The sequence below is a fragment of the Budorcas taxicolor genome, chromosome 3 (genome assembly GCF_023091745.1).
Source record: "Budorcas taxicolor isolate Tak-1 chromosome 3, Takin1.1, whole genome shotgun sequence".
Lineage (NCBI taxonomy): Eukaryota > Metazoa > Chordata > Mammalia > Artiodactyla > Bovidae > Budorcas > Budorcas taxicolor.
Window position 1 is genome coordinate 82,260,055 of NC_068912.1, and position 11,440 is coordinate 82,271,494.

The window sequence follows — 11,440 nt, forward strand, 5'->3', positions numbered from 1 at the left end:
TTTGGCAAGATAATCCAAATGATGGAGAAACTGAGGTTGAGGGAGATTAAATGACTCACCTGAAGTCTCATGGATGTTTATTACAGAAAAGATAGTCCCTTTGCATCATCGGCTCTGATTGCTTGTTCACAAAATCTTGATTTCTCTGCGCAGGCATCCTTCCACTTTCCCCCAAAGATTCCTTTGTTCTACAAAGAAGACCACAGGGATCCTGCACACCCACAAAGGTGTATGGTTGTTTGCCCTGTATCTAGACTTGTTTTTTTTAGTGACTGTTGTCAGGAAATGTGTTCTCTTTGGCACCTGTTCCTCCATCTCAGCCTGTCTTTTGTATTAATCTGTAGAATCTGAACTGCCTATAACCTGGGGCCAAGTTTGTGTCTGTGGTGTGCTGCAATGAATGATGTGACCCTGGACTCATTACACTTCCCACTCTGGGCCTCAGTTTCCTGCACTTAAAAAATGAAGGAGGGGTGGAGGTCTCAGACCCCTCCCTTCCAGCTCTGCCATTCTAGTCTGTGTCTCCCTGTTAGGTGCATTTTGTTTGGATTCTCTGCTGTGCCAAGCTGATTGTTTGGTTTTTGACCTCTCTACCCTGTTTTTCTATCTAGATCCACTGATATTTTCTTGTTTTGTCGTATATGTTAGCGCTTTTAGTTTTATTAGTTTTAAAGCTGCAGAAGCAGCATTGTCCCTTGATAATAAAAGAAGTATGTAGCACATCCCTGTTCCCAATTATAATTCCTTTCCCATTAACAACTGGGTAATATTTGTCTATTAGTATTTTTCTTTTTCTGTCTTTTCTGTTTTTTTCCCTTGGATTCTTCTGTTTCTTCTCAACTGAGTCCTCTGACCACTTGTTTTGCCTTATTCAGTGATATTTGTAACCTCAAGTTGCTGCCTCTTTACTTGTTTGTAGCCCAGTGCTGTATTTGACCCTCATTGCTCCAGGGTTAGCAGCAGCAGCAGCAGCAGCAGCTCCAGGCTAGTCATTTTTCTCCAGGCTTCTTAGCTTTTATTTGAGTGCCAGTTTCCATAAGTGTTCCTGTCCTGCTCCTGCTGCTATTCCCTGGCTTTTCAGAGCACCCCAGTGCAGAGAGCAAATGTGTGGTCTCTAGAGTCAGGCTCCTGGTTTCAAGTTATAGCTCCAGCACTTACTGGTTGTGTGACCTTGGCCAAAGTACTTCACTTTTCCAGACCTCAGTTTCCTTCTCTGTAAAAAGAGATACTATTAAAAATGATCTCATGGTTCTTGTTAGTGTTAAGGGGGTTTTGCATGTAATTTTTTCCCAATCTCCTCACACCTTCCAACTCTAGTTCAGGTCCTAGCACTTGTAGTTTCTTAAAACTGTTGATTCTTTTTGCAAAGCACTTCACATTTGCAAATTCAATAATCCACTTTGGCAGATATAAAAACAGTAATGAAGTCCAAAGAGGTTGAAATAACTTGCTTAAAATTACATAAATCGCAAGCAACAAAGTTAGGTTTCAAAATCAGATTTTTTTTTTTTCATCTCTAATTGTCTGTGCTTCTCCCTGCTCTCAGCAGCGTTAGTCCATATCTGATTTACGGGGGGTCTTTGGTACTCTCCTGATACTTGTGGAGCTTTCCTTTTATCTTGGAATCTGGTTTGTTCATTATTTCTTAGGCATGTCTTAATGGTTTTCTGCTTCCAGACCCATTGCTTTCTGCTAGGTAATCAAGTAAGAAAGTCCTCCCACCCTCCTCAAAGAGGATTGGGTCTAATATTAAATCCAAAATTTACTCTGATTTCAGAATCTTTGTTTTTCAAGGCAGAGTGGTTAATTGAAAGAGTATTGGCTTAGAAGTTAAAGTCAGCGTTGGGTTCCAATGCTGATTCTTTTCTTTAGTAGTTGTATGGTTTTGACCAACTCAATTAATTTGCCTGAGACTTAGTTTCTTTATTTGTCAAATGGGCATGATAATATTCACAGGATTGTCTTACAGGATAATTGTGACGCTGGAGATCAAATATGATATGTGATTGGGTATTGTTTGTAATAGCTACTTCAGCCTGTGAAAGGCCATGCTGTTACAGGCCCTGAGGATATCTGATATTATTCGGGGGGCTAATCTTTGAGTATACTGTCTTGCTGTTGTATTTGGAAGGGATGGGGGAAGCAAGAAGCCTGGTGAGAAGGACACACATTTTGGATTTAGGTAGGCCTGGATTTGGATCTGGGTTGTGATAGTTACCAGTTGTACAAACAAGCAGGTTGTTTAATCACTTTGAACTTCAACCTCTTCACTTGAAAAAACAGGAGTAATCATATCAATTTTATGGAGGCTTTGGAGACTTACCTGAAGTAGTATACGTAAGGCATGGCAGTGATTTTAAAAATATTTGTTCTCCGGAAGACATTGCTACAAAATGTCCCCAAGTATCACTGTGTTTGTATTTGAGCTCTTAGCATTTAGCACTACCTTCGCACAGTAGGGACTAAAGCAATGTTTGCTGGACTGAATGGGCCCGTTAGTTGCCTAATACAAACACATTACAACCAACATTGTTTTGTCTTGTTTTGAAAGAAACTGCTGTTTATTTTCTATCCACCTTATGTCTTCTCTGCGTAAGAGCCTGGAGAAGGGCAGCTTAGGACCACTCAGTGGTTGTTCCTACCGGTTCAGTCAGCTGTGCAGTGGGAGCTGCAGACCAGTCCACAGTGGTGGCTGAGGTCTCCCGTCTTCTGCAGGACCCGCTGGGCAGGCACAGTGGTGCCTGTGCCTTCAGACCCGTCTGCAACCTCAGGTGAAGTAGCCATGAACTTGGGAGCTGGGGTGGTCCATTCACCCTGACATTCCTCCTTGTGGCCTCCTCAGCACATCCTGCTCATTCTTTTCCATCTCTCCAGCCCCTTGGTAGAAGCAGAGGTGAGGCGTGCCCTTCAACAGGTGTGTCCCCAGGATGGCGCCACGTGCATGCCGAACTTACTGGGCAGCACCATCTCCTCAGACCCACTGAGTGAGCTTCCTTCTTGCTGCAAGGATGTCAGCGTCCACAAGGCACAGAGGAGAATCTGTGTACAGGGCACGGTGGTCAGTGGGTTAACACACAGCACCTCCATGAGAGGCTGGTTGTCAGCCCTGGGATCAGTGACCACCAGAAGAAGCAGCCCCTGCAAGCTGCCAGGGTTTGGTGAGTGAAGGTTCTGGGAGTGAAGCGGGCAGCAGGAGGACTGGCTGCGGTGGTTGCAGCACACTTCAGCACAGCACCCTGGCCTGTGTTCCTGAAGGACGTGACACTGATCAGCAGGTTTTTAAACAAGATGGCACAAGCCATCTGCAGAAGCTTCTCCCAGGCCCCCTTCAGATCTAGAATGTAGACACCATCTCTTTTCCTTTAGTAGATGCACTGTTCCATTTGGAAGTCACGGTTGGTGCCACCTAAGTGGGTTCCTGCTGCTTGGAATTTGAGGACTTCCTCCCACTTCATCTGTAGGACATCAAGGGCTCTGGACATTGTGAATGTTTCCCTTTAAATTATTATGGAAATCCAGGACAGCACCATCTGGACCCCTCTCTGGGTAGTGCAGAGTGGCATACCCACAGTTCCACTGCTAGTCTACTTACTGTTCTGTGGCTGGAAGCTCTACAAAATGAAATGTTAAGGGAATTTTATGCTCAGTAAAACCCCCAGGCTTAGGTACCAGTGTGCCTAAGACCTCAAATTTCTTTCTGGCTCTCAGTATGAAAGTCATGATTATTTCCCTTGCGTCATCCTCCGCATGAGGCTTTTCATCTTACATTCTGGCTTTGCTCCAAGAGACGACATGCTGCCTTATGCCAGGGACCTAGTGAAAGGTCACACCCAGAATGGCCAGGCTGAGAGGAGCTACTAAACAGTGTGGGTCCCTGACTGCATTCTTTGGTGCTCCACCTCAGTGGGGTAAAAGCAAGAGTGAAAAATTCCAAAGGGGCCTAAAATTTTAGAGTTTGGTCTAATAGTATAACTAGAAGGTTTTTTTTTTTTTTTTTTTTTTTTGGCTCTGAATTGCTGTAACCAGGAGTGAGTAAGTTTCTGTCATTTCCTCACCAAATGAAAAATGGAATTTATGATGAATGGTTGTTAAATAGAGTGATCTGGACTTATTCTTTCCAGCCTAGTGAGACCCATCCCAACCTTTTACAGACAGTTTCTTAATAGATAGTATGAGAAACCTCAGTGTCCTCTGGAGGTTTTTATAAATGGATGCCAGCCCAGCTTTTATTAAACTGGGTTTATATACGCTGTCTTTGCCCATCTTGACGTACCTCTTCCAGACTCCGCTTGAGCAAGGACAAAATGAGTTGAGGGTCCTCCTGCTACTGATGCTGAGCTTGAGTGTTTTGTTGTTGTCCCTTCAGCTTCATCATTTTGCATATTGTCCCTGAATTTGTTGAAGTTTCTCCCTTTCTCCATTTTTTTTTTCCATCTACATGGATTATGTCTAGTGTAGTTGATGTTCACCTCAATCCAACTCAAAGTACTAAAGCAAACATCTATCGAGCACCTGATCAATACAAGGCATGGTGGTGCTGTTTTCTAAAGCTTCAGTATGGAGTCTTGAGAGCTGTAGCATTCAACACTGTAGCCATTACCTACACGTGGCTATCGAAATTCAATTAATTAAAATTTAATGAAATTGAAATTGAACTAGCCATATTTCAAGTGCTCCACAGCCATATACGGGTAGTGGCTACTGTATTAGACAACTCAGATATAAAGCATTTTCATTCCTGTGGAAAGTTCTACTGGACAGTGCCGTTACAGAGATTACAAGCATAGCCTCTGGAGTAAATTCATCTTTATAAGTCTCAGTTTCTTCATCTGTAAAGTGGAACTAATAATAGCAGCTACCTAACAGGGTATTTGTGAGGCTTGAAATAAAACGAGGTATTTAGAGACACATTGCCTGGCTGATAGAAGGCCTCTATGGGCGGACCTGGGGGAAAGGGAGTTTGCAGAATACACAATGTTCAAATAGTGGCTGAATCCAGTGGCTGAAATAGGATAGAAAATAATTTCCCTTTTAGTTACAAATCTGGAGGTAGACAATCCAGGATTGGCATGGCGTGTTCCAATGGGCAGGATGAGGTGTGCATCTAACTGTCTCTTTAGGTTCCCAGAAGCTTCCTCCTGACATTTTCACTTGTGTTCTGTTGGCCCGAATTTAGTCATCTGGCCACATCTAGCTGTAAAGGAAACTGGGAAATAATTTTTTTATCTGGGCAACTGTGTTTCCAGCTAAAATTTTTGTTGCTGATAGAAGAAGGGGAAAATAGGTAGCAGAAGGAACTGGCAGTTTCTAGTCTCTAGACTGAAGCCAGAGTACAGAAGTGTTTAATGCAATCTAAGGAGTTTGTGCTTTATTGCTTGGGCTCTGTGGAGCTGTTGATATTCTCAGTGTAGGGGGTCAATAGAATTAGAGGCTGTTCATGGTAATGGACTCTGACATGGTTCCTCATACCAGCAATATTCTCCCCAGCAATATTCAGATACTTTCAAGAACAGTTACTATGAATTAAAAAATTTCCCTCTTCATCTTCCAACATTCTTTCCTTCTCTGCCTCCTTTTTAAGTAAAAGGGGAAAGGCAGCCTGAAGGGAAGAAATGTGAGCAGGCAACCCTTCTACCTGGTAGTCTCCTTTAGGCTTCCTCCAGGTTATCACTTCCTCCAGGCCCTCTCAAAAAGGGCTGAGCACCACAACGAAAGCCTGTGCAAAGCAAGGAAGACCCAGGGCAGCCAAAAATAAATCAATGAATAACAGCAACAACAAAAAAGGCTGAGAGTGGAAACTAGTTCTTCCTAGAGGGTGGGAAGTACTGAAGAGAGGGAGGTGGTGTCTTTTTATTATCAAGACAGTGTAGCTCGCTCTGAGCACTTGTGCTTACCTCGGACACTGCACCATTGATGGTGTGCCCTGCTGCACTCTAAGCAGCTTGAGGACAGCATTCAGGTCTCACCTGAGTCCTTATCCTCTGCAGTTAACACAGTACCTAGGGCAAGGCATATATAAGGTTATGGAATGTCTGGATAAATGCTGAGCCCATGGATGCTGTCTAGATTGCATTAGCCTTAAAGCAGTTGAACTCTAGCTGAAATCCTCATACAATCGATTATTGTTGGTTGAGTTTCTGGTGAAAGCATTTCAGGAAAAGGCTAAAAGACTTGGGTTAGGTAAAGACAATTGTGTCCTCCTGGAATGTGATTCTTTTCAGAGAACATCGGACAGTGTAACAGTCAGACTAGAAATAGATAAATAAAAGAACCAGTCCTTGCTTTCAAAGAATTTACAGTCAACAAACACTGCTAGGTTGTAGGAATCTAAATATGATTGACTAAGCCCCACAAGGGGCTTACAATATGGTATGAAAAGCAGACAGATAAACAGATGACTACATGTACTATGATTTAGTGTTTGAAACTTTCTCAGGGCCAAAGGTACATATTTTGGTTAAAAATTTAAAGAAATTGTCCATTTGAGATATGGTAAAATCTATAGACACCTTCTAGTTACTAGTATGCAAAATGTTTTTGGAGAATTTTATATTTTAGGAGTGGCAGGGATATGATATGCAACTGGAGATGGGGGGTGAAAAAAAGAGGGTTGATCATTTCAAAGTGACATTAAATTATCTTTTGACACCAGCTGTATCTTTTTTATAAAAGAAAATGGAAACAACTGTGTCCTTGACCTTCAAAAAGAAATTGACTTACCTAGCTTAACTATTCAAACAAACAACTGTGTACTCTCTTCAGTTCCTATGATGATTTTGATTTACTGTAAATGACTGAATTTAATGAACTAAATTATGCTATTTAAATGCATTTTGTGAATGGTATTGTAGTTTGTTACAAAGCATTATGTCTATGCTAAATTGTGCTGTAAATGATATGGTATGGAACATATGTGCTGTATTCATAATTTAACTGTGGCTATGGAGTGCCTTCTTGGATAGGACATACTGAAAAAGGAGCCTTTATTTACCTGGTGAAATGAAGGTGATATCTCAGCAAATCACTAGGTCTTACTGACCTTGGCAGAATTACAGTGCTAATATTTTCACATGGATGAACTGTTCTTGAACAATTTCTCCAATGTATATGGCAGAAATAGGCTTTCCATTAAACTAGGTATATATGGTGTATCTTCTCTTTCCATTTTTTTCCCCTTCAACAAATATTTACTGCAGTCATAGCAAGGATAATTCCACCTCTATTAAGGTTCATGTTTTCTCCTGGACTCTCAAATGGTAGAGATAATAGAAATCAAAGGTTTGTCCTGCAGTTATGCTGGACATGTTCTCTGAAAGGAGTTGGCATTAGATAATACCCTGCTCTTCTTCTTTCAGAGTAATTTGAGAGGTTTTCTTTTTTTTGAGAGTAAATGCTGAGGCCAAAATAGCATCTTTATTACTGATACAGGCTATGTTGGCTTAGTGTCAGGGCTGAATGGACTTTCTAACGAAATCCTGACATTAGATATACTTACCCAGTTGGTCCTGGGCTTTCTTACATGGAAAGACAGCTTAGGTAAGATTTTTAACATGGTAACACAGAAGAACTGTACAAAAAGATCTTCATAACCCAGATAATCATGATGGTGTGATCACTCACCTAGAGCTAGACATCCTGGAATGTGAAGTCAAGTGGGCCTTAGGAAGCATCACTACAAACAAAGCTAGTGGAGGTGATGGAATTCCAGTTGAGCTATTTCAAATCCTGAAAGATGATGCTGTGAAAGTGCTGCACTCAATATGCCAGCAAACGTGGAAAACTCGGCAGTGGCCATAGGACTGGAAAAGGTCAGTTTTCATTCCAATCCCAAAGAAAGGCAATGCCAAAGAATGCTCAAACTACCACACAATTACACTCATCTCACATGCTAGTGAAGTAAAGCTCAAAATTCTCCAAGCCAGGTTTCAGCAATACGTGAACCATGAACTTCCAGATGTTCAAGCTCGTTTTAGAAAAGGCACAGGAACCAGAGATCAAATTGCCAACATCAACTGGATCATGGAAAAAGCAAGAGATTTCCAGAAAAACATCTATTTCTGCTTTATTGACTATGCCAAAGCCTTTGACTGTGTGGATCACAATATACTGTGGAAAATTCTGAAAGAGATGGGAATACCAGACCACCTGACCTGCCTCTTGAGAAACCTGTATGCAGGTCAGGAGGTGACAGTTAGAACTGGACATGGAACAACAGACTGGTTCCAAATAGGAAAAGGAGTACATCAAGGCTGTATATTGTCACCCTGCGTATTTAAATTATATGCAGAGGACATCATGAGAAACGCGGGGCTGGAAGAAGCACAAGCCGGAATCAAGATTGCCGGGATAACCTCAGATATGCAGATGACAGCACCCTTATGGCAGAAAGTGAAGAAGAACTAAAGAGCCTCTTGATGAAAGTGAAAGAGGAGAGTGAAAAAGTTGGCTTAAAGTTCAACATTCAGAAAACGAAGATCATGGCATCCAGTCCCATCACTTCATGGCAGATAGATGGGGAAACAGTGGAAACAGTGTCAGACTTTATTTTTCTGGGCTCCAAAATCACTGAAGATGGTGATTGCAGCCATGAAATTAAAAGACACTTACTCCTTGGAAGGAAAGCTATGACCAACCTAGACAGCATATTAAAAAGGAGAGACATTATTTGTCAACAAAGGTCAGTCTAGTCAAGCCTATGGTTTTTCCAGTGGACATGTATGGATGTGAGAGTTGGACTATAAAGAAAGCTGAGCACCAAAGAATTGATGCTTTTGAATTGTGGTGTTGGAGAAGACTCTTGCGGGTCCCTTGGACTGCAAGGAGATCCAACCAGTCCATCCTAAGGGAGATCAGTCCTGGGTATTCATTGAAAGGACTGATGTTGAAGCCTTAACTCCAATACTTTGGCTACCTGATGTGAAGAGCTGACTCATTTGAAAAGACCCTGATGCTGAAGAAGATTGAGGCCAAGAGAAAAAGGGGATGACAGAGGATGAGATAGATGGATGGCATCACCGACTCAATGGACATGGGTTTGGGTGGACTCCGGGAGTTGGTGATGGACAGGGAGGCCTGGTGTGCTGTGGTTCATGGGGTCACAAAGAGTCGGACATGACTGAGCGACGGAAATGAACTGAACTGAACTGAAAACAAAGAATTTGTGCTTTCTGCAGATAGGCACATCTCAAGAGAAAGAGGAGTTGAGGTAATGTAAACACTCTTTACAAAGTTTATCAGTTTGGTTCAAATGGGTAAAGGGAAAGAGAAAGGCCTTAGCTATCTTCACAGGAAGGAAACATTAGGCAAAAGAAAAAAAAATCATTCCCCAATAATAAGTAGATTTTTCAAATAAATGAATTAGTTTGAAATTTTATTGTTAGGGAGAAATCCATAGGATCTGTTGCACAAATGATGATGACTTTTATGATGATAACTTCATTTTTTTCCCCCACTGAGGGATATCTTCACGATAGCAATACTCCTATCATTTTCTAGATGAAGAGACAGCAGCTTGGGGCCAGGAAAACTTGTTTAAAATTCAAGTGGTCATTTTCAGTATTTAAATGCTGGCCATTATACACTGTTGACATAGCATAAGACTATAGTAAAGAGACTTTGGCTCTCAGAGAAGTTTCATGATCATTAGCTCTGTCTTAGCTCAAGCTGCAATAACAAAATGCCATAGATTGGGTGGCTTAAACAGCAGACATTTATTTTCTCACAGTTTGAAAGGCCAGAAATCCAAGACCAGAGTTTCAGCAAGATTGGTTTCTGGAGAGGCCTCTCCTCCTGGCTTGAGCGTGGTGCCCTTCTCGCCATGTGCTTATGTGACCTCTTTGTGTGCACTCAGAGTGAACAAGGTCTCCAATGTCTCTTCTTATAAGGAACTAATCCTATCATGTCAGAAACCCACCCTTATGATCTCTGTGCTTAGTCACTCAGTCGTGTCTGACTCTTTGCGACCCCATGTACTGTAGCCCTCCAAGCTCCTCTGTCCATGGGGATTCTCCAGGCAAGAATACTGGAGTGGGTTGCCATGCCCTCCTCCAGGAAGGGCAACCCAGGGATCAAACCCAGGTCTCCTGAATTGTGGGTGGATTCTTTACTGTTTGAGCCACCAGGGAAGCCCATGAATATTGGAGTGGGTGGCCTATCCCTTCTCCAGGGGATCTTCCCAACCCAGGTATTGAACCTGGATCTCCTGCATCGCCTGCATTGGAGGCAGATTCTTTCCCACTGAGCCACTGTGGAAGCCCTCATTATGACCTCAGTTCAGCTCAGTTCCGTCACTCAGTCATGTCTGACTCTTTGCGACCCCATGAACCACAGCACTCCAGGCCTCCCTGTCCATCATCAACTCCCGGAGTCCACCCAAACCCATGTCCATTGAGTAGGTGATGCCATCCAACCATCTCATCCTCTGTCATCCCCTTCTCCTCCTGCCCTCAATCTTTCCCAGCATCAGGGTCTTTTCCAATGAGTCAGCTGTTCGCATCAGGTGGCCAAAGTATTGGAGTTGCAGCTTAAAATCAGTCCTTTCAATGAATACCCAGGACTGATCTCCTTTAGAATGGACTGGTTGGATCTCCTTGCAGTCCAAGGGACTCTCAAGAGTCTTCTCCAACACCACAGTTCAAAAGCATCAATTCTTTGGCGCTCAGCTTTCTTTATAGTCCAACTCTCACATCCATACATGACCACTGGAAAAACCATAACCTTGACTAGACTGACCTTTGTTGACAAAGTGATGTCTCTGCTTTTTAATATGCTGTCTAGGTTGGTCATAGTTTTCCTTCCAAGGAGTAAGTGTCTTTTAATTTCATGGCTGCAGTCACCATCGGCAGTGATTTTGGAGCCCAGAAAAATAAAGTCTGACACTGTTTCCACTATTTCCCCATCTATCTGCCATGAAGTGATGGGACCAGATGCCATGATCTTCGTTTTCTGAATGTTGAACTTTAAGCCAACTTTTTCACTCTCCTCTTTCACTTTCATCAAGAGGCCCTTCAGTTCTTCACTTTCTGCCATAAGGGTGCTGTCATCTGCATACCTGAGGTTATTGATATTTCTCCCGGCAATCTTGATTCCGGCTTGTGCTTCTTCCAGCCCCGCGTTTCTCATGATGTCCTCTGCATATAATTTAAATACGCAGGGTGACAATATACAGCCTTGATGTACTCCTTTTCCTATTTGGAACCAGTCTATGTTCCATGTCCAGTTCTAACTATTTCTTCCTGACCTGCATACAGATTTCTCAAGAGGCAAGTCAGGTGGTCTGGTATTCCAATCTCTTTCAGAATTTTCCGCAGTTTTTTCTGATCCACACAGTCAAAGGCTTTGGCCTCATTTACCTTTAATTACTCCTTTTGGCCCTATCTCTAAATACAGTCCCAACCCAGGGATCGAACCTGAGTCTCCTGCATTAAGACAGATTTTTTTT

The 11,440-nt window shown here is 42.5% G+C and overlaps 1 pseudogene; it reads right to left on the reverse strand.

Annotated features, from left to right (window-relative positions):
- Positions 1 to 2,615: 2,615 nt before the first annotated feature.
- On the reverse strand, positions 2,616 to 3,482 carry LOC128045492 (40S ribosomal protein SA-like; annotated as a pseudogene).
- Positions 3,483 to 11,440: the final 7,958 nt, after the last annotated feature.